Genomic DNA, 20,279 nt, shown 5'->3' on the forward strand with positions numbered 1-20,279 from the left:
TGGCCGCGGAGGTCTGGGCCTCTGGGCACAGTTTCTAGGGGTGGAAGGGAGGGAGCAGCCCCAGGAAAAAGCTTCTGCCCTCCTTAGAGGGTTCTCCTCCTGGCCCGCTTGCTACAACAGCCCCAAGGGCAAAGCAGGGGACTTTCCTCACCCCAACTTACAGGGCTGTCCCCGCGGCTCCGTCCAGCAAAGGGCACCCCGCCTCTCTCTGGGGAGCAGTGGCGCCCCACGGCATGCACCCCGATGACGGGGCTGCCAGGCTGGCTGGCTGGCCAACACGGCATGAAGCCGCCAGGCAGAGCGCCAAACCCTCACAGCAGGGTCGGCTCGGGGGCTCCAAAGGCTCCGCAGCTCCCATCCAGGAGAGCCTTGCGGCACAAAGCCCGCTTCCAGGGGGCCAGCAGCGGGGCACCAGGGCCCTGGGTCCTCAGCCCTGGCTACAGGGAGCTCGAGGGGCTGCTGGCACAAAACGGCTCCCCCAAAATGCACGAGCATCAGCAAACACGCTCTCTCAGCAGCACACAAGGCAGCCAAACAGCCAGCCAGCCAGCCAGCGGAGCCTGGTGGCCAAAGGCCAGAAGAGCAGGCACCCCAGCCCCGCTTACGGGGCGGCTGCTCAGCTCCAGGGAAGCAGGAGGCCCACAAGGGCCAGGGATGCTCGTGCCCCACCTGAGCCCTGATTACAGGGAGGTGCCTGTGCCCAAAGGGATGTTCCCTCCTCCCTGGCTCCGCCAGCCCATCTTCCTCCTCCCGCTTGACTCGCAGGTCCAGCGCCATCCTCTTCTTTCCTCCTCCCTCTTGACTCGCAGTTCCAGCGCCGTCCTCTTCTTTCTTCCTCACCCTTGACTCGTAGGTCCAGCGCCGTCCTCTTCTTTCTTCCTCCCTCTTGACTCGCAGGTCCAGCACTGTCCTCTTCTTTCTTTCTCCCTCTTGACTCGCAGGTCCAGCGCCGTCCTCTTCTTTCTTCCTCCCTCTTGACTCGCAGGTCCAGCGCCGTCCTCTTCTTTCTTGCTCCCTCTCGACTCGCAGGTCCAGCACCGTCCTCTTCTTTCTTCCTCACCCTTGACTCGCAGGTCCAGCGCCGTCCTCTTCTGCCTTGCTTTCTTCTTTGCGAGCTGCTCTACCCCAAGAGAGACAAACACACGACTGAGCGACACCAACTCAGGGCACCTACAGCCAGGTGGGGGCTGAGGCTGGGCGCTGACACCGCCCCGCACCCCACAGCAAGGCCACCTTGCCTTCTTGCTCCCTGGCCCCTGCACAGCCCTTGCCACCAGCTCCGTCCCTTCGCAACAGCACAGCTGCCTGGCAGCTGCCCTGCAAAGACTTTCTTTGCCAGTTGGCCCCTGGCACTCAGTGCAACAACCGCACCAACTTCAAGACCCCGGCGAGACCAGAGCTGGCGGGCCCTCGCCCAGGCGGGATCCTCTTCCCCCACCTTTAGCTGACCCTTTCTGGGGGCTGGATGACAGAGGGAATCTCCCGAGAGATGTCCGCCCCCCTCCCCGACCCACTCAGGGGCCAAAAGCCCGCCTCCCCTGCTCCCAGACCACCCCACCTCCCCAACCCCAGCCAACAGACCCTGCTCCCAGCTTACCAGCAGCCGCGGCTGAAGCCCTGGCTCGGGCCGGCGGACGCCACCTTGGCCGCGGAGGTCTGGGCCTCTGGGCACAGTTTCTAGGGGTGGAAGGGAGGGAGCAGCCCCAGGAAAAAGCTTCTGCCCTCCTTAGAGGGTTCTCCTCCTGGCCCGCTTGCTACAACAGCCCCAAGGGCAAAGCAGGGGACTTTCCTCACCCCAACTTACAGGGCTGTCCCCGCGGCTCCGTCCAGCAAAGGGCACCCCGCCTCTCTCTGGGGAGCAGTGGCGCCCCACGGCATGCACCCCGATGACGGGGCTGCCAGGCTGGCTGGCTGGCCAACACGGCATGAAGCCGCCAGGCAGAGCGCCAAACCCTCACAGCAGGGTCGGCTCGGGGGCTCCAAAGGCTCCGCAGCTCCCATCCAGGAGAGCCTTGCGGCACAAAGCCCGCTTCCAGGGGGCCAGCAGCGGGGCACCAGGGCCCTGGGTCCTCAGCCCTGGCTACAGGGAGCTCGAGGGGCTGCTGGCACAAAACGGCTCCCCCAAAATGCACGAGCATCAGCAAACACACTCTCTCAGCAGCACACAAGGCAGCCAAACAGCCAGCCAGCCAGCCAGCGGAGCCTGGTGGCCAAAGGCCAGAAGAGCAGGCACCCCAGCCCCGCTTACGGGGCGGCTGCTCAGCTCCAGGGAAGCAGGAGGCCCACAAGGGCCAGGGATGCTCGTGCCCCACCTGAGCCCTGATTACAGGGAGGTGCCTGTGCCCAAAGGGATGTTCCCTCCTCCCTGGCTCCGCCGGCCCATCTTCCTCCTCCCTCTTGACTCGCAGGTCCAGCACCGTCCTCTTCTGCCTTGCTTTCTTCTTTGCGAGCTGCTCCATCCCAAGAGAGACAAACGGACGACTGAGCGACGCCAACCCCAGGCCCCTACAGCCCCCTGGGGCCTGATGCCACCCCGCACCCCACAGCAAGGACACCTTGCCTTCTCGGACCCTGCTCCCCATACAGGCCCTCCCCCCAACTCTGCCCCTCTGCTGCAGCAGAGCTTCCCAGCACACCCCTCACAAAGCACTTCTCGCGCTGAACCCCAGCTTCACCTGTTAGAAATTGCCACAGCTCAACACCAACTGCCACGCTCCTTACCTGTGGTTTGCGGAGCTGCAAGCTTGCTGTGCTTCACTCCACTAGCCGTGCACGGCCCTCTTCCGCCCGTCCAGGCAGCGCGAACTTGCCTACAGCTGCCGGCTGGAGCTTCAGCTTTAGGGTCACTTGCAGAAGCCCGCTTCGCATTAGCTCTCCACACCCATCCAATTGCACCACACAGGCAAAGTCAACTTCGCTCCCTACGCTACACCAAACTTGTACCTGTCCAAACAACAACTGTCCAACATCTACCTTCAAACCATCCACGGTTCGTCCTCTCACACTAAACTGCTTCCCTACTCGCTCTACGCCACCTCCTGGACCAGCCTTCACAAAGGAATCCGCTCGTCCTGCAAGAATGCTCCAACATCAGACAACGCCAACGTGAACACTTCCACAACAACACTCCAGCGTCAGACAGCTCCTGCATGAAAAACCTCGCTCTCTCCTTAAGAGCCCACCCTACGCTACCCGACGACCAACACACACTGGCCTCACCAAAGCCAAACACTACAACAACTAGTGCCAAGTTAAAATCGCATCTGCAGCGCAATGTCGTAGGTGTGAGCTAAGGCACAAGCGGGCTTGAAAGTTGCAGAGTGTACCCCCTATGGTGCACAATGTCATTTTCTTGGGGAATCGGTGCTCTCCCTGGACAAGTGGAGAAGCAGCGGCTGTTGAAAGGAAACGTGGCAATGGTTCTCCAGGTCTCCCAAGCTGAGGCTAACAAATTTTACCTGTGCTGTGCCCCAGGATCTGCTTGTCCACTTGCTCCTCTAACCAGTCAGGTGCTGCAGGAGAGACAGAAAGAGAGGGAGAAATCTTTAGGACAGGATTAACGACCTCAACATCCCTGTCCCCAAGCCTCCAGACATCCGAGGAGGCCTCATCAGGGTTTTCTCAATTTCCCCACTTTCCTGGGAGGCATGACTGCACAGTTTTCTGTCCTCAACATCTCCTTGACCCACCTGATATGCTTCAAGGTTCCGAACCCTGCATCCCTTCCTCGAGGTACCTCAGCAATTCCCTTAGAAACCACACCTCAGTGCCACCCCTCCCTCAACTACCTCAGCGATTCCCGACAAAGCCCCCCCCCGGTTCCATCCCCTCCCCAAGGTACCTCAGTGTTACTGGCAGAAGCCTCTGTGCTGTCGTCCCCTCGCTCAGGTATATCAGGCTTGCTAGCTGAAGCTAACTCTTCACTCACAGGTCCAGGGCCATGCAATTCTTTCTTCCTCCCTCTTGACTTGCACGTCCGGCACCGTCCTCTTCTTTCTTCCTCCCTCTTGACTCGCAGGTCCAGCGCCGTCCCCTTCTTTCTTCCTCACCCTTGACTCTCAGGTCCAGTGCCGTTGTCTTCTTTCTTCCTCACCCTTGACTCGCAGGTCCAGCGCCGTCCTCTCCTTTCTTCCTCACCCTTGACTCTCAGGTCCAGTGCCGTTGTCTTCTTTCTTCCTCACCCTTGACTCGCAGGTCCAGCGCCGTCCTCTTCTTTCTTGCTCCCTCTTGACTCGCAGGCCCAGCGCCGTCCTCTTCTTTCTTCCTCACCCTTGACTCGCAGGTCCAGCACCGTCCTCTTCTTTCTTCCTCACCCTTGACTCGCAGGTCCAGCGCCGTCCTCTTCTGCCTTGCTTTCTTCTTTGCGAGCTGCTCTACCCCAAGAGAGACAAACACACGACTGAGCGACACCAACCCAGGGCACCTACAGCCAGGTGGGGGCTGAGGCTGGGCGCTGACACCGCCCCGCACCCCACAGCAAGGCCACCTTGCCTTCTTGCCCCCTGGCCCCTGCACAGCCCTTGCCACCAGCTCCGTCCCTTCGCAACAGCACAGCTGCCTGGCAGCTGCCCTGCAAAGACTTTCTTTGCCAGTTGGCCCCTGGCACTCAGTGCAACAACCGCACCAACTTCAAGACCCCGGCGAGACCAGAGCTGGCGGGCCCTCGCCCAGGCGGGATCCTCTTCCCCCACCTTTAGCTGACCCTTTCTGGGGGCTGGATGACAGAGGGAATCTCCCGAGAGATGTCCGCCCCCCTCCCCGACCCACTCGGGGGCCCAAAAGCCCGCCTCCCCTGCTCCCAGACCACCCCACCTCCCCAACCCCAGCCAACAGACCCTGCTCCCAGCTTACCAGCAGCCGCGGCTGAAGCCCTGGCTCGGGCCGGCGGACGCCACCTTGGCCGCGGAGGTCTGGGCCTCTGGGCACAGTTTCTAGGGGTGGAAGGGAGGGAGCAGCCCCAGGAAAAAGCTTCTGCCCTCCTTAGAGGGTTCTCCTCCTGGCCCGCTTGCTACAACAGCCCCAAGGGCAAAGCAGGGGACTTTCCTCACCCCAACTTACAGGGCTGTCCCCGCGGCTCCGTCCAGCAAAGGGCACCCCGCCTCTCTCTGGGGAGCAGTGGCGCCCCACGGCATGCACCCCGATGACGGGGCTGCCAGGCTGGCTGGCTGGCCAACACGGCATGAAGCCGCCAGGCAGAGCGCCAAACCCTCACAGCAGGGTCGGCTCGGGGGCTCCAAAGGCTCCGCAGCTCCCATCCAGGAGAGCCTTGCGGCACAAAGCCCGCTTCCAGGGGGCCAGCAGCGGGGCACCAGGGCCCTGGGTCCTCAGCCCTGGCTACAGGGAGCTCGAGGGGCTGCTGGCACAAAACGGCTCCCCCAAAATGCACGAGCATCAGCAAACACACTCTCTCAGCAGCACACAAGGCAGCCAAACAGCCAGCCAGCCAGCCAGCGGAGCCTGGTGGCCAAAGGCCAGAAGAGCAGGCACCCCAGCCCCGCTTACGGGGCGGCTGCTCAGCTCCAGGGAAGCAGGAGGCCCACAAGGGCCAGGGATGCTCGTGCCCCACCTGAGCCCTGATTACAGGGAGGTGCCTGTGCCCAAAGGGATGTTCCCTCCTCCCTGGCTCCGCCGGCCCATCTTCCTCCTCCCTCTTGACTCGCAGGTCCAGCACCGTCCTCTTCTGCCTTGCTTTCTTCTTTGCGAGCTGCTCCATCCCAAGAGAGACAAACGGACGACTGAGCGACGCCAACCCCAGGCCCCTACAGCCCCCTGGGGGCTGACGCCGCCCCGCACCCCACAGCAAGGACACCTTGCCTTCTCGGACCCTGCTCCCCATACAGGCCCTCCCCCCAACTCTGCCCCTCTGCTGCAGCAGAGCTTCCCAGCACACCCCTCACAAAGCACTTCTCGCGCTGAACCCCAGCTTCACCTGTTAGAAATTGCCACAGCTCAACACCAACTGCCACGCTCCTTACCTGTGGTTTGCGGAGCTGCAAGCTTGCTGTGCTTCACTCCACTAGCCGTGCACGGCCCTCTTCCGCCCGTCCAGGCAGCGCGAACTTGCCTACAGCTGCCGGCTGGAGCTTCAGCTTTAGGGTCACTTGCAGAAGCCCGCTTCGCATTAGCTCTCCACACCCATCCAATTGCACCACACAGGCAAAGTCAACTTCGCTCCCTACGCTACACCAAACTTGTACCTGTCCAAACAACAACTGTCCAACATCTACCTTCAAACCATCCACGGTTCGTCCTCTCACACTAAACTGCTTCCCTACTCGCTCTACGCCACCTCCTGGACCAGCCTTCACAAAGGAATCTGCTCGTCCTGCAAGAATGCTCCAACATCAGACAACGCCAACGTGAACACTTCCACAACAACACTCCAGCGTCAGACAGCTCCTGCATGAAAAACCTCGCTCTCTCCTTAAGAGCCCACCCTACGCTACCTGACGACCAACACACACTGGCCTCACCAAAGCCAAACACTACAACAACTAGTGCCAAGTTAAAATCGCATCTGCAGCGCAATGTCGTAGGTGTGAGCTAAGGCACAAGCGGGCTTGAAAGTTGCAGAGTGTACCCCCTATGGTGCACAATGGCATTTTCTTGGGGAATCGGTGCTCTCCCTGGACAAGTGGAGAAGCAGCGGCTGTTGAAAGGAAACGTGGCAATGGTTCTCCAGGTCTCCCAAGCTGAGGCTAACAAATTTTACCTGTGCTGTGCCCCAGGATCTGCTTGTCCACTTGCTCCTCTAACCAGTCAGGTGCTGCAGGAGAGACAGAAAGAGAGGGAGAAATCTTTAGGACAGGATTAACGACCTCAACATCCCTGTCCCCAAGCCTCCAGACATCCGAGGAGGCCTCATCAGGGTTTTCTCAATTTCCCCACTTTCCTGGGAGGCATGACTGCAGTTTTCTGTCCTCAACATCTCCTTGACCCACCTGATATGCTTCAAGGTTCCGAACCCTGCATCCCTTCCTCGAGGTACCTCAGCAATTCCCTTAGAAACCACACCTCAGTGCCACCCCTCCCTCAACTACCTCAGCGATTCCCGACAAAGCCCCCCCCCGGTCCCATCCCCTCCCCAAGGTACCTCAGTGTTACTGGCAGAAGCCTCTGTGCTGTCGTCCCCTCGCTCAGGTATATCAGGCTTGCTAGCTGAAGCTAACTCTTCACTCACAGGTCCAGGGCCGTGCAATTCTTTCTTCCTCCCTCTTGACTTGCACGTCCGGCACCGTCCTCTTCTTTCTTCCTCCCTCTTGACTCGCAGGTCCAGCGCCGTCCCCTTCTTTCTTCCTCACCCTTGACTCTCAGGTCCAGTGCCGTTGTCTTCTTTCTTCCTCACCCTTGACTCTCAGGTCCAGTGCAGTTGTCTTCTTTCTTCCTCACCCTTGACTCGCAGGTCCAGCGCCGTCCTCTTCTTTCTTGCTCCCTCTTGACTCGCAGGCCCAGCGCCGTCCTCTTCTTTCTTCCTCCCTCTTGACTCGCAGGTCCAGCGCCGTCCTCTTCTTTCTTGCTCCCTCTTGACTCGCAGGTCCAGCACCGTCCTCTTCTTTCTTCCTCACCCTTGACTCGCAGGTCCAGCGCCGTCCTCTTCTGCCTTGCTTTCTTCTTTGCGAGCTGCTCTACCCCAAGAGAGACAAACACACGACTGAGCGACACCAACTCAGGGCACCTACAGCCAGGTGGGGGCTGAGGCTGGGCGCTGACACCGCCCCGCACCCCACAGCAAGGCCACCTTGCCTTCTTGCCCCCTGGCCCCTGCACAGCCCTTGCCACCAGCTCCGTCCCTTCGCAACAGCACAGCTGCCTGGCAGCTGCCCTGCAAAGACTTTCTTTGCCAGTTGGCCCCTGGCACTCAGTGCAACAACCGCACCAACTTCAAGACCCCGGCGAGACCAGAGCTGGCGGGCCCTCGCCCAGGCGGGATCCTCTTCCCCCACCTTTAGCTGACCCTTTCTGGGGGCTGGATGACAGAGGGAATCTCCCGAGAGATGTCCGCCCCCTCCCCGACCCACTCAGGGGCCAAAAGCCCGCCTCCCCTGCTCCCAGACCACCCCACCTCCCCAACCCCAGCCAACAGACCCTGCTCCCAGCTTACCAGCAGCCGCGGCTGAAGCCCTGGCTCGGGCCGGCGGACACCACCTTGGCCGCGGAGGTCTGGGCCTCTGGGCACAGTTTCTAGGGGTGGAAGGGAGGGAGCAGCCCCAGGAAAAAGCTTCTGCCCTCCTTAGAGGGTTCTCCTCCTGGCCCGCTTGCTACAACAGCCCCAAGGGCAAAGCAGGGACTTTCCTCACCCCAACTTACAGGGCTGTCCCCGCGGCTCCGTCCAGCAAAGGGCACCCCGCCTCTCTCTGGGGAGCAGTGGCGCCCCACGGCATGCACCCCGATGACGGGGCTGCCAGGCTGGCTGGCTGGCCAACACGGCATGAAGCCGCCAGGCAGAGCGCCAAACCCTCACAGCAGGGTCGGCTCGGGGGCTCCAAAGGCTCCGCAGCTCCCATCCAGGAGAGCCTTGCGGCACAAAGCCCGCTTCCAGGGGGCCAGCAGCGGGGCACCAGGGCCCTGGGTCCTCAGCCCTGGCTACAGGGAGCTCGAGGGGCTGCTGGCACAAAACGGCTCCCCCAAAATGCACGAGCATCAGCAAACACACTCTCTCAGCAGCACACAAGGCAGCCAAACAGCCAGCCAGCCAGCCAGCGGAGCCTGGTGGCCAAAGGCCAGAAGAGCAGGCACCCCAGCCCCACTTACGGGGCGGCTGCTCAGCTCCAGGGAAGCAGGAGGCCCACAAGGGCCAGGGATGCTCGTGCCCCACCTGAGCCCTGATTACAGGGAGGTGCCTGTGCCCAAAGGGATGTTCCCTCCTCCCTGGCTCCGCCGGCCCATCTTCCTCCTCCCTCTTGACTCGCAGGTCCAGCACCGTCCTCTTCTGCCTTGCTTTCTTCTTTGCGAGCTGCTCCATCCCAAGAGAGACAAACGGACGACTGAGCGACGCCAACCCCAGGCCCCTACAGCCCCCTGGGGGCTGACGCCGCCCCGCACCCCACAGCAAGGACACCTTGCCTTCTCGGACCCTGCTCCCCATACAGGCCCTCCCCCCAACTCTGCCCCTCTGCTGCAGCAGAGCTTCCCAGCACACCCCTCACAAAGCACTTCTCGCGCTGAACCCCAGCTTCACCTGTTAGAAATTGCCACAGCTCAACACCAACTGCCACGCTCCTTACCTGTGGTTTGCGGAGCTGCAAGCTTGCTGTGCTTCACTCCACTAGCCGTGCACGGCCCTCTTCCGCCCGTCCAGGCAGCGCGAACTTGCCTACAGCTGCCGGCTGGAGCTTCAGCTTTAGGGTCACTTGCAGAAGCCCGCTTCGCATTAGCTCTCCACACCCATCCAATTGCACCACACAGGCAAAGTCAACTTCGCTCCCTACGCTACACCAAACTTGTACCTGTCCAAACAACAACTGTCCAACATCTACCTTCAAACCATCCACGGTTCGTCCTCTCACACTAAACTGCTTCCCTACTCGCTCTACGCCACCTCCTGGACCAGCCTTCACAAAGGAATCCGCTCGTCCTGCAAGAATGCTCCAACATCAGACAACGCCAACGTGAACACTTCCACAACAACACTCCAGCGTCAGACAGCTCCTGCATGAAAAACCTCGCTCTCTCCTTAAGAGCCCACCCTACGCTACCCGACGACCAACACACACTGGCCTCACCAAAGCCAAACACTACAACAACTAGTGCCAAGTTAAAATCGCATCTGCAGCGCAATGTCGTAGGTGTGAGCTAAGGCACAAGCGGGCTTGAAAGTTGCAGAGTGTACCCCCTATGGTGCACAATGGCATTTTCTTGGGGAATCGGTGCTCTCCCTGGACAAGTGGAGAAGCAGCGGCTGTTGAAAGGAAACGTGGCAATGGTTCTCCAGGTCTCCCAAGCTGAGGCTAACAAATTTTACCTGTGCTGTGCCCCAGGATCTGCTTGTCCACTTGCTCCTCTAACCAGTCAGGTGCTGCAGGAGAGACAGAAAGAGAGGGAGAAATCTTTAGGACAGGATTAACGACCTCAACATCCCTGTCCCCAAGCCTCCAGACATCCGAGGAGGCCTCATCAGGGTTTTCTCAATTTCCCCACTTTCCTGGGAGGCATGACTGCACAGTTTTCTGTCCTCAACATCTCCTTGACCCACCTGATATGCTTCAAGGTTCCGAACCCTGCATCCCTTCCTCGAGGTACCTCAGCAATTCCCTTAGAAACCACACCTCAGTGCCACCCCTCCCTCAACTACCTCAGCGATTCCCGACAAAGCCCCCCCCCGGTTCCATCCCCTCCCCAAGGTACCTCAGTGTTACTGGCAGAAGCCTCTGTGCTGTCGTCCCCTCGCTCAGGTATATCAGGCTTGCTAGCTGAAGCTAACTCTTCACTCACAGGTCCAGGGCCATGCAATTCTTTCTTCCTCCCTCTTGACTTGCACGTCCGGCACCGTCCTCTTCTTTCTTCCTCCCTCTTGACTCGCAGGTCCAGCGCCGTCCTCTTCTTTCTTCCTCCCTCTTGACTCGCAGGTCCAGCGCCGTCCTCTTCTTTCTTGCTCCCTCTTGACTCGCAGGTCCAGCGCCGTCCTCTTCTTTCTTCCTCACCCTTGACTCGCAGGTCCAGCGCCGTCCTCTTCTTTCTTCCTCCCTCTTGACTCGCAGGTCCAGCACCGTCCTCTTCTTTCTTCCTCCCTCTTGACTCGCAGGTCCAGCACCGTCCTCTTCTTTCTTTCTCCCTCTTGACTCGCAGGTCCAGCGCCATCCTCTTCTTTCTTCCTCATCCTTGACTCACAGATCCAGCGCCGTCCTCTTCTTTCTTTCTCACCCTTGACTCGCAGGTCCAACGCCGTCCTCTTCTTTCTTCCTCCCTCTTGACTCGCAGGTCCAGCGCCGTCCTCTTCTTTCTTCCTCCCTCTTGACTCGCAGGTCCAGCGCCGTCCTCTTCTTTCTTGCTCCCTCTCGACTCGCAGGTCCAGCACCGTCCTCTTCTTTCTTCCTCACCCTTGACTCGCAGGTCCAGCGCCGTCCTCTTCTGCCTTGCTTTCTTCTTTGCGAGCTGCTCTACCCCAAGAGAGACAAACACACGACTGAGCGACACCAACTCAGGGCACCTACAGCCAGGTGGGGGCTGAGGCTGGGCGCTGACACCGCCCCGCACCCCACAGCAAGGCCACCTTGCCTTCTTGCTCCCTGGCCCCTGCACAGCCCTTGCCACCAGCTCCGTCCCTTCGCAACAGCACAGCTGCCTGGCAGCTGCCCTGCAAAGACTTTCTTTGCCAGTTGGCCCCTGGCACTCAGTGCAACAACCGCACCAACTTCAAGACCCCGGCGAGACCAGAGCTGGCGGGCCCTCGCCCAGGCGGGATCCTCTTCCCCCACCTTTAGCTGACCCTTTCTGGGGGCTGGATGACAGAGGGAATCTCCCGAGAGATGTCCGCCCCCCTCCCCGACCCACTCAGGGGCCAAAAGCCCGCCTCCCCTGCTCCCAGACCACCCCACCTCCCCAACCCCAGCCAACAGACCCTGCTCCCAGCTTACCAGCAGCCGCGGCTGAAGCCCTGGCTCGGGCCGGCGGACGCCACCTTGGCCGCGGAGGTCTGGGCCTCTGGGCACAGTTTCTAGGGGTGGAAGGGAGGGAGCAGCCCCAGGAAAAAGCTTCTGCCCTCCTTAGAGGGTTCTCCTCCTGGCCCGCTTGCTACAACAGCCCCAAGGGCAAAGCAGGGGACTTTCCTCACCCCAACTTACAGGGCTGTCCCCGCGGCTCCGTCCAGCAAAGGGCACCCCGCCTCTCTCTGGGGAGCAGTGGCGCCCCACGGCATGCACCCCGATGACGGGGCTGCCAGGCTGGCTGGCTGGCCAACACGGCATGAAGCCGCCAGGCAGAGCGCCAAACCCTCACAGCAGGGTCGGCTCGGGGGCTCCAAAGGCTCCGCAGCTCCCATCCAGGAGAGCCTTGCGGCACAAAGCCCGCTTCCAGGGGGCCAGCAGCGGGGCACCAGGGCCCTGGGTCCTCAGCCCTGGCTACAGGGAGCTCGAGGGGCTGCTGGCACAAAACGGCTCCCCCAAAATGCACGAGCATCAGCAAACACACTCTCTCAGCAGCACACAAGGCAGCCAAACAGCCAGCCAGCCAGCCAGCGGAGCCTGGTGGCCAAAGGCCAGAAGAGCAGGCACCCCAGCCCCGCTTACGGGGCGGCTGCTCAGCTCCAGGGAAGCAGGAGGCCCACAAGGGCCAGGGATGCTCGTGCCCCACCTGAGCCCTGATTACAGGGAGGTGCCTGTGCCCAAAGGGATGTTCCCTCCTCCCTGGCTCCGCCGGCCCATCTTCCTCCTCCCTCTTGACTCGCAGGTCCAGCACCGTCCTCTTCTGCCTTGCTTTCTTCTTTGCGAGCTGCTCCATCCCAAGAGAGACAAACGGACGACTGAGCGACGCCAACCCCAGGCCCCTACAGCCCCCTGGGGGCTGACGCCGCCCCGCACCCCACAGCAAGGACACCTTGCCTTCTCGGACCCTGCTCCCCATACAGGCCCTCCCCCCAACTCTGCCCCTCTGCTGCAGCAGAGCTTCCCAGCACACCCCTCACAAAGCACTTCTCGCGCTGAACCCCAGCTTCACCTGTTAGAAATTGCCACAGCTCAACACCAACTGCCACGCTCCTTACCTGTGGTTTGCGGAGCTGCAAGCTTGCTGTGCTTCACTCCACTAGCCGTGCACGGCCCTCTTCCGCCCGTCCAGGCAGCGCGAACTTGCCTACAGCTGCCGGCTGGAGCTTCAGCTTTAGGGTCACTTGCAGAAGCCCGCTTCGCATTAGCTCTCCACACCCATCCAATTGCACCACACAGGCAAAGTCAACTTCGCTCCCTACGCTACACCAAACTTGTACCTGTCCAAACAACAACTGTCCAACATCTACCTTCAAACCATCCACGGTTCGTCCTCTCACACTAAACTGCTTCCCTACTCGCTCTACGCCACCTCCTGGACCAGCCTTCACAAAGGAATCCGCTCGTCCTGCAAGAATGCTCCAACATCAGACAACGCCAACGTGAACACTTCCACAACAACACTCCAGCGTCAGACAGCTCCTGCATGAAAAACCTCGCTCTCTCCTTAAGAGCCCACCCTACGCTACCCGACGACCAACACACACTGGCCTCACCAAAGCCAAACACTACAACAACTAGTGCCAAGTTAAAATCGCATCTGCAGCGCAATGTCGTAGGTGTGAGCTAAGGCACAAGCGGGCTTGAAAGTTGCAGAGTGTACCCCCTATGGTGCACAATGGCATTTTCTTGGGGAATCGGTGCTCTCCCTGGACAAGTGGAGAAGCAGCGGCTGTTGAAAGGAAACGTGGCAATGGTTCTCCAGGTCTCCCAAGCTGAGGCTAACAAATTTTACCTGTGCTGTGCGCCAGGATCTGCTTGTCCACTTGCTCCTCTAACCAGTCAGGTGCTGCAGGAGGGACAGAAAGAGAGGGAGAAATCTTTAGGACAGGATTAACGACCTCAACATCCCTGTCCCCAAGCCTCCAGACATCCGAGGAGGCCTCATCAGGGTTTTCTCAATTTCCCCACTTTCCTGGGAGGCATGACAGCACAGTTTTCTGTCCTCAACATCTCCTTGACCCACCTGATATGCTTCAAGGTTCCGAACCCTGCATCCCTTCCTCGAGGTACCTCAGCAATTCCCTTAGAAACCACGCCTCAGTGCCACCCCTCCCTCAACTACCTCAGCGATTCCCGACAAAGCCCCCCCCCGGTCCCATCCCCTCCCCAAGGTACCTCACTGTTACTGGCAGAAGCCTCTGTGCTGTCGTCCCCTCGCTCAGGTATATCAGGCTTGCTAGCTGAAGCTAACTCTTCACTCACAGGTCCAGGGCCGTGCAATTCTTTCTTGCTCCCTCTTGACTCGCAGGTCCAGCGCCATCCTCTTCTTTCTTCCTCACCCTTGACTCGCAGGTCCAGCGCCGTCCTCTTCTTTCTTCCTCCCTCTTGACTCGCAGGTCCAGCGCCGTCCTCTTCTTTCTTCCTCCCTCTTGACTCGCAGGTCCAGCGCCGTCCTCTTCTTTCTTCCTCCCTCTTGACTCGCAGGTCCAGCGCCGTCCTCTTCTGCCTTGCTTTCTTCTTTGCGAGCTGCTCTACCCCAAGAGAGACAAACACACGACTGAGCGACACCAACTCAGGGCACCTACAGCCAGGTGGGGGCTGAGGCTGGGCGCTGACACCGCCCCGCACCCCACAGCAAGGCCACCTTGCCTTCTTGCCCCCTGGCCCCTGCACAGCCCTTGCCACCAGCTCCGTCCCTTCGCAACAGCACAGCTGCCTGGCAGCTGCCCTGCAAAGACTTTCTTTGCCAGTTGGCCCCTGGCACTCAGTGCAACAACCGCACCAACTTCAAGACCCCGGCGAGACCAGAGCTGGCGGGCCCTCGCCCAGGCGGGATCCTCTTCCCCCACCTTTAGCTGACCCTTTCTGGGGGCTGGATGACAGAGGGAATCTCCCGAGAGATGTCCGCCCCCCTCCCCGACCCACTCAGGGGCCAAAAGCCCGCCTCCCCTGCTCCCAGACCACCCCACCTCCCCAACCCCAGCCAACAGACCCTGCTCCCAGCTTACCAGCAGCCGCGGCTGAAGCCCTGGCTCGGGCCGGCGGGCGCCACCTTGGCCGCGGAGGTCTGGGCCTCTGGGCACAGTTTCTAGGGGTGGAAGGGAGGGAGCAGCCCCAGGAAAAAGCTTCTGCCCTCCTTAGAGGGTTCTCCTCCTGGCCCGCTTGCTACAACAGCCCCAAGGGCAAAGCAGGGGACTTTCCTCACCCCAACTTACAGGGCTGTCCCCGCGGCTCCGTCCAGCAAAGGGCACCCCGCCTCTCTCTGGGGAGCAGTGGCGCCCCACGGCATGCACCCCGATGACGGGGCTGCCAGGCTGGCTGGCTGGCCAACACGGCATGAAGCCGCCAGGCAGAGCGCCAAACCCTCACAGCAGCGTCGGCTCGGGGGCTCCAAAGGCTCCGCAGCTCCCATCCAGGAGAGCCTTGCGGCACAAAGCCCGCTTCCAGGGGGCCAGCAGCGGGGCACCAGGGCCCTGGGTCCTCAGCCCTGGCTACAGGGAGCTCGAGGGGCTGCTGGCACAAAACGGCTCCCCCAAAATGCACGAGCATCAGCAAACACACTCTCTCAGCAGCACACAAGGCAGCCAAACAGCCAGCCAGCCAGCCAGCGGAGCCTGGTGGCCAAAGGCCAGAAGAGCAGGCACCCCAGCCCCGCTTACGGGGCGGCTGCTCAGCTCCAGGGAAGCAGGAGGCCCACAAGGGCCAGGGATGCTCGTGCCCCACCTGAGCCCTGATTACAGGGAGGTGCCTGTGCCCAAAGGGATGTTCCCTCCTCCCTGGCTCCGCCGGCCCATCTTCCTCCTCCCGCTTGACTCGCAGGTCCAGCGCCATCCTCTTCTTTCCTCCTCCCTCTTGACTCGCAGGTCCAGCGCCGTCCTCTTCTTTCTTCCTCACCCTTGACTCGTAGGTCCAGCGCCGTCCTCTTCTTTCTTCCTCCCTCTTGACTCGCAGGTCCAGCACTGTCCTCTTCTTTCTTTCTCCCTCTTGACTCGCAGGTCCAGCGCCGTCCTCTTCTTTCTTCCTCCCTCTTGACTCGCAGGTCCAGCGCCGTCCTCTTCTTTCTTGCTCCCTCTCGACTCGCAGGTCCAGCACCGTCCTCTTCTTTCTTCCTCACCCTTGACTCGCAGGTCCAGCGCCGTCCTCTTCTGCCTTGCTTTCTTCTTTGCGAGCTGCTCTACCCCAAGAGAGACAAACACACGACTGAGCGACACCAACCCAGGGCACCTACAGCCAGGTGGGGGCTGAGGCTGGGCGCTGACACCGCCCCGCACCCCACAGCAAGGCCACCTTGCCTTCTTGCCCCCTGGCCCCTGCACAGCCCTTGCCACCAGCTCCGTCCCTTCGCAACAGCACAGCTGCCTGGCAGCTGCCCTGCAAAGACTTTCTTTGCCAGTTGGCCCCTGGCACTCAGTGCAACAACCGCACCAACTTCAAGACCCCGGCGAGACCAGAGCTGGCGGGCCCTCGCCCAGGCGGGATCCTCTTCCCCCACCTTTAGCTGACCCTTTCTGGGGGCTGGATGACAGAGGGAATCTCCCGAGAGATGTCCGCCCCCTCCCCGACCCACTCAGGGGCCAAAAGCCCGCCTCCCCTGCTCCCAGACCACCCCACCTCCCCAACCCCAGCCAACAGACCCTGCTCCCAGCTTACCAGCAGCCGCGGCTGAAGCCCTGGCTCGGGCCGGCGGACGCCACCTTGGCCGCGGAGGTCTGGGCCTCTGGGCACAGTTTCTAGGGGTGGAAGGGAGGGAGCAGCCCCAGGAAAAAGCTTCTGCCCTCCTTAGAGGGTTCTCCTCCTGGCCCGCTTGCTACAACAGCCCCAAGGGCAAAGCAGGGACTTTCCTCACCCCAACTTACAGGGCTGTCCCCGCGGCTCCGTCCAGCAAAGGGCACCCCGCCTCTCTCTGGGGAGCAGTGGCGCCCCACGGCATGCACCCCGATGACGGGGCTGCCAGGCTGGCTGGCTGGCCAACACGGCATGAAGCCGCCAGGCAGAGCGCCAAACCCTCACAGCAGGGTCGGCTCGGGGGCTCCAAAGGCTCCGCAGCTCCCATCCAGGAGAGCCTTGCGGCACAAAGCCCGCTTCCAGGGGGCCAGCAGCGGGGCACCAGGGCCCTGGGTCCTCAGCCCTGGCTACAGGGAGCTCGAGGGGCTGCTGGCACAAAACGGCTCCCCCAAAATGCACGAGCATCAGCAAACACACTCTCTCAGCAGCACACAAGGCAGCCAAACAGCCAGCCAGCCAGCCAGCGGAGCCTGGTGGCCAAAGGCCAGAAGAGCAGGCACCCCAGCCCCACTTACGGGGCGGCTGCTCAGCTCCAGGGAAGCAGGAGGCCCACAAGGGCCAGGGATGCTCGTGCCCCACCTGAGCCCTGATTACAGGGAGGTGCCTGTGCCCAAAGGGATGTTCCCTCCTCCCTGGCTCCGCCGGCCCATCTTCCTCCTCCCTCTTGACTCGCAGGTCCAGCACCGTCCTCTTCTGCCTTGCTTTCTTCTTTGCGAGCTGCTCCATCCCAAGAGAGACAAACGGACGACTGAGCGACGCCAACCCCAGGCCCCTACAGCCCCCTGGGGGCTGACGCCGCCCCGCACCCCACAGCAAGGACACCTTGCCTTCTCGGACCCTGCTCCCCATACAGGCCCTCCCCCCAACTCTGCCCCTCTGCTGCAGCAGAGCTTCCCAGCACACCCCTCACAAAGCACTTCTCGCGCTGAACCCCAGCTTCACCTGTTAGAAATTGCCACAGCTCAACACCAACTGCCACGCTCCTTACCTGTGGTTTGCGGAGCTGCAAGCTTGCTGTGCTTCACTCCACTAGCCGTGCACGGCCCTCTTCCGCCCGTCCAGGCAGCGCGAACTTGCCTACAGCTGCCGGCTGGAGCTTCAGCTTTAGGGTCACTTGCAGAAGCCCGCTTCGCATTAGCTCTCCACACCCATCCAATTGCACCACACAGGCAAAGTCAACTTCGCTCCCTACGCTACACCAAACTTGTACCTGTCCAAACAACAACTGTCCAACATCTACCTTCAAACCATCCACGGTTCGTCCTCTCACACTAAACTGCTTCCCTACTCGCTCTACGCCACCTCCTGGACCAGCCTTCACAAAGGAATCCGCTCGTCCTGCAAGAATGCTCCAACATCAGACAACGCCAACGTGAACACTTCCACAACAACACTCCAGCGTCAGACAGCTCCTGCATGAAAAACCTCGCTCTCTCCTTAAGAGCCCACCCTACGCTACCCGACGACCAACACACACTGGCCTCACCAAAGCCAAACACTACAACAACTAGTGCCAAGTTAAAATCGCATCTGCAGCGCAATGTCGTAGGTGTGAGCTAAGGCACAAGCGGGCTTGAAAGTTGCAGAGTGTACCCCCTATGGTGCACAATGGCATTTTCTTGGGGAATCGGTGCTCTCCCTGGACAAGTGGAGAAGCAGCGGCTGTTGAAAGGAAACGTGGCAATGGTTCTCCAGGTCTCCCAAGCTGAGGCTAACAAATTTTACCTGTGCTGTGCCCCAGGATCTGCTTGTCCACTTGCTCCTCTAACCAGTCAGGTGCTGCAGGAGAGACAGAAAGAGAGGGAGAAATCTTTAGGACAGGATTAACGACCTCAACATCCCTGTCCCCAAGCCTCCAGACATCCGAGGAGGCCTCATCAGGGTTTTCTCAATTTCCCCACTTTCCTGGGAGGCATGACTGCACAGTTTTCTGTCCTCAACATCTCCTTGACCCACCTGATATGCTTCAAGGTTCCGAACCCTGCATCCCTTCCTCGAGGTACCTCAGCAATTCCCTTAGAAACCACACCTCAGTGCCACCCCTCCCTCAACTACCTCAGCGATTCCCGACAAAGCCCCCCCCCGGTCCCATCCCCTCCCCAAGGTACCTCACTGTTACTGGCAGAAGCCTCTGTGCTGTCGTCCCCTCGCTCAGGTATATCAGGCTTGCTAGCTGAAGCTAACTCTTCACTCACAGGTCCAGGGCCGTGCAATTCTTTCTTCCTCCCTCTTGACTCGCAGGCCCAGCGCCGTCCTCTTCTTTCTTCCTCACCCTTGACTCGCAGGCCCAGCGCCGTCCTCTTCTTTCTTCCTCACCCTTGACTCACAGGTCCAGCGCATTCCTCTTCTTTCTTCCTCCCTCTTGACTCGCAGGTCCAGCGCCATCCTCTTCTTTCTTCCTCACCCTTGACTCGCAGGTCCAGCGCCATCCTCTTCTTTCTTCCTCACCCTTGACTCACAGATCCAGCGCCGTCCTCTTCTTTCTTCCTCCCTCTTGACTCGCAGGTCCAGCGCCGTCCTCTTCTTTCTTCCTCCCTCTTGACTCGCAGGTCCAGCGCCGTCCTCTTCTTTCTTGCTCCCTCTTGACTCGCAGGTCCAGCGCCGTCCTCTTCTTTCTTCCTCACCCTTGACTCGCAGGTCCAGCGCCGTCCTCTTCTTTCTTCCTCCCTCTTGACTCGCAGGTCCAGCACCGTCCTCTTCTTTCTTTCTCCCTCTTGACTCGCAGGTCCAGCGCCGTCCTCTTCTTTCTTCCTCCCTCTTGACTCGCAGGTCCAGCGCCGTCCTCTTCTTTCTTGCCCCCTCTCGACTCGCAGGTCCAGCACCGTCCTCTTCTTTCTTCCTCACCCTTGACTCGCAGGTCCAGCGCCGTCCTCTTCTGCCTTGCTTTCTTCTTTGCGAGCTGCTCTACCCCAAGAGAGACAAACACACAACTGAGCGACACCAACCCAGGGCACCTACAGCCAGGTGGGGGCTGAGGCTGGGCGCTGACACCGCCCCGCACCCCACAGCAAGGCCACCTTGCCTTCTTGCCCCCTGGCCCCTGCACAGCCCTTGCCACCAGCTCCGTCCCTTCGCAACAGCACAGCTGCCTGGCAGCTGCCCTGCAAAGACTTTCTTTGCCAGTTGGCCCCTGGCACTCAGTGCAACAACCGCACCAACTTCAAGACCCCGGCGAGACCAGAGCTGGCGGGCCCTCGCCCAGGCGGGATCCTCTTCCCCCACCTTTAGCTGACCCTTTCTGGGGGCTGGATGACAGATGGAATCTCCCGAGAGATGTCTGCCCCCCTCCCCGACCCACTCAGGGGCCAAAAGCCCGCCTCCCCTGCTCCCAGACCACCCCACCTCCCCAACCCCAGCCAACAGACCCTGCTCCCAGCTTACCAGCAGCCGCGGCTGAAGCCCTGGCTCGGGCCGGCGGACGCCACCTTGGCCGCGGAGGTCTGGGCCTCTGGGCACAGTTTCTAGGGGTGGAAGGGAGGGAGCAGCCCCAGGAAAAAGCTTCTGCCCTCCTTAGAGGGTTCTCCTCCTGGCCCGCTTGCTACAACAGCCCCAAGGGCAAAGCAGGGGACTTTCCTCACCCCAACTTACAGGGCTGTCCCCGCGGCTCCGTCCAGCAAAGGGCACCCCGCCTCTCTCTGGGGAGCAGTGGCGCCCCACGGCATGCACCCCGATGACGGGGCTGCCAGGCTGGCTGGCTGGCCAACACGGCATGAAGCCGCCAGGCAGAGCGCCAAACCCTCACAGCAGGGTCGGCTCGGGGGCTCCAAAGGCTCCGCAGCTCCCATCCAGGAGAGCCTTGCGGCACAAAGCCCGCTTCCAGGGGGCCAGCAGCGGGGCACCAGGGCCCTGGGT

At 61.0% G+C, this 20,279-nt stretch overlaps 4 long non-coding RNA genes across 4 annotated transcripts; all 4 read right to left on the reverse strand.

The window, feature by feature from the left end:
- Positions 1 to 3,347: 3,347 nt before the first annotated feature.
- LOC122153174 lies at positions 3,348 to 3,947 on the reverse strand. Its single transcript, XR_006165014.1, has 3 exons — positions 3,842 to 3,947; positions 3,459 to 3,512; positions 3,348 to 3,372 (listed from the first exon to the last, which is right to left on the reverse strand). It is a non-coding gene; the product is annotated as an uncharacterized LOC122153174 (long non-coding RNA).
- Positions 3,948 to 6,331: 2,384 nt separating this feature from the next.
- On the reverse strand, positions 6,332 to 7,348 carry LOC122153173. Its single transcript, XR_006165013.1, has 3 exons — positions 7,094 to 7,348; positions 6,713 to 6,766; positions 6,332 to 6,626 (listed from the first exon to the last, which is right to left on the reverse strand). It is a non-coding gene; the product is annotated as an uncharacterized LOC122153173 (long non-coding RNA).
- A 1,565-nt stretch (positions 7,349 to 8,913) lies between these two features.
- On the reverse strand, positions 8,914 to 10,450 carry LOC122153181. Its single transcript, XR_006165033.1, has 4 exons — positions 10,345 to 10,450; positions 9,962 to 10,015; positions 9,225 to 9,875; positions 8,914 to 8,953 (listed from the first exon to the last, which is right to left on the reverse strand). It is a non-coding gene; the product is annotated as an uncharacterized LOC122153181 (long non-coding RNA).
- Positions 10,451 to 17,104: 6,654 nt separating this feature from the next.
- LOC122153172 lies at positions 17,105 to 18,847 on the reverse strand. Its single transcript, XR_006165011.1, has 4 exons — positions 18,536 to 18,847; positions 18,153 to 18,206; positions 17,416 to 18,066; positions 17,105 to 17,144 (listed from the first exon to the last, which is right to left on the reverse strand). It is a non-coding gene; the product is annotated as an uncharacterized LOC122153172 (long non-coding RNA).
- Between the last annotated feature and the right edge of the window lie 1,432 nt (positions 18,848 to 20,279).

The sequence above is a fragment of the Tyto alba genome, unplaced genomic scaffold, assembly GCF_018691265.1.
Source record: "Tyto alba isolate M040663 unplaced genomic scaffold, T.alba_DEE_v4.0 Super-Scaffold_1, whole genome shotgun sequence".
Classification (NCBI taxonomy): domain Eukaryota; kingdom Metazoa; phylum Chordata; class Aves; order Strigiformes; family Tytonidae; genus Tyto; species Tyto alba.